The sequence below is a fragment of the Acanthisitta chloris genome, unplaced genomic scaffold (assembly GCF_000695815.1).
Source record: "Acanthisitta chloris isolate BGI_N310 unplaced genomic scaffold, ASM69581v1 scaffold17538, whole genome shotgun sequence".
Lineage (NCBI taxonomy): Eukaryota > Metazoa > Chordata > Aves > Passeriformes > Acanthisittidae > Acanthisitta > Acanthisitta chloris.
This window is the reverse complement of record NW_008687757.1, coordinates 24444-26672: the sequence shown is the minus strand read 5'-3', so window position 1 is coordinate 26672 and position 2229 is coordinate 24444.

Below are 2229 nucleotides of genomic sequence, written 5' to 3'. Positions count from 1 at the left end.
CAACATCCTCCATCAATCACTCCAAATGGGTCATTATTTGGACTTCCTATCCAATGGAAGACCCCTAGAGCCTTGTGTGAAGGATAGAAAAGGTATTTACACAGTGCAGAAACCAAAAGAGCTGATGCCTGGTGAGAGCTTGTCTTTGCTTCTCTGGACAAGGTTGTGTTTCACACGCCATGAGCAAGCTTCATGCAAAAAAATCTTGACATTATACCTCCTTTTGCCTTCCCCCCCCCCTTTCCTTTTAAATAGAGCCACACATTCCATTTAAAAGTACCTGTGACAGAAAAGTTCATGGGAAAAAATCTGAGATGATGTTTCAACTACTCTAAATAAGAAGAGCCTACAGAAGGCAAAAATCACCCCCAGGACTCCAGGAAATCTCCACGCCTTGGCAGTCTCAGTAAGAGAAGCAAAGGGAAAGGTTTTAATGTGAATATTTGATCACAGGTTACATGCTTTGAAACCAGTGACGGCCCATCTGTCTCAAAGAAGCTGCCATGGCAGAAGGGCTGCAAGGAAAAAAAGTCAGGGGAAACAAAGGCAAGTAACTTTCTAAAGAACTTCTGGAACAAGTCAAAAGCCAAGAGAAATCTGTGTTTTAAATCAGTAAACACCAGTGGTGCTGGTACTTGTGGAGTTACTCTGGACAAGGCCTTATGCATCGCAGGAACAGGCACTCAAACTGCAATGAAATTGTAGCTCAGTGGAGGTGAACATATATTTTTCTACTGCTTTCCATGAAGCCAGGTGTTCATGGGAATGTTGGAATTCTACCAGTGATGGGACTGATGATAATGTAAATTCTGAAATTAGCTCTTCAGTGGATTGTGGGAAGAGAAATGTTTTCACATGGAGTAGGCAGAAGCACATACAGTTGTAATGTGTACCAGACAGGAACCATCAACTAGGCTTTTTGGCAAGAGTAAAGCTGTTGTGATGATCTAGGTCCTACATAGGCAATCCCAATAAATAGACTCAATCCCCACTCTTGTATGGCTTTCCTGCAGGAACACACACAAGTCTCTCCAAGGCAGATTTCCAAAAGTATGTGAGGATGCAGACAAGTGCCCTGTAGGACTGACAAACACATCCCTTCAAGCTGGATGCCTATCAACACCTGTTGGTGTCCTTTGGGTCCCCATCTGTAGGAAGATTGCAGATGTCATCTCTTCAGATCACAGCCAAATTCTACCTTCAGGCCTAGACCCTACATGTCCATGTAAGTGAAGGAGAGGAGTGAGCTCATATCTAATGATGGGTCAGCCCCATAGAGAACAGGAAAAAGGATTTGCTGCATGACAAAAATGGGTTGAGTGCCTTGTCAGATCTGACAAATGCCTCAGATGGCAGAGCATGGCTTTGGGGGCTATTAAATAGATCCTATTTCCACTGAAGAAACTGATTCCTTGTCACAGGTAAGTTGGTGGCCTCTTTCATTGACAGTGAAAATGGATCTCAGCATCAGTGGGTAGAAGGGAACTAACCATCATACTGTTTCTTAATTCCTTCTGCATCCCTCACTGCCATTTGCTGATGGGCTCTTCCAGGCTGGATTCTGCAGACCACGGAGCTCTTTATCCATGCTCACTCACAAGAGCTGCTTAAATTTAAGGAGAAAAAAAATTTACAGCACAGGTTGCCATATCCGGCACTTTCTTGCTAAAAAGTGGGATGTGATGATCTGCCTGGATTTGGATGTTTGAAAACATATAGAATAAAACTAGGTCAGACCCTTGCCTGATACACATTTGAAAAGTCAAGGGCCCCTGCTGCAGACAAGGATCTAAGCAGCAGCTCTGATAACACTGCTAACTAGCAGTTAATTTGCATTCCTTTACAGTCTTCCTGCATTTATCCTTTGTAAACAAAAAGGCCATATTAACAAATAATACTTGAGGAACCCTTTTAGTTGTGGGGGTTTGTGTGACTCATCACAGTTTATGTTCACAAAACAGCTGATGAGAAAGCAGCTTGCTTTTCCTGCAAGGAAAGCTGAGTGCCCAGACGTAAAGACCACAGCCTCTAACTCATTTTTGTTTGAAAAACCAGAAGTGGGCAATTACATTTCCCAGCAGATACTGCTCTGGTGCAGGAGAAATAGTTGTTGATCTGAGTCTGTCTGGCAGACAGGCAGTTGTTGGGTGTGTACCACACAAAGAATACTTTCATTTTTTGGCATGGTACAGCATTGCTGAAATACCAAAGACCATGGCTAATTAAGTG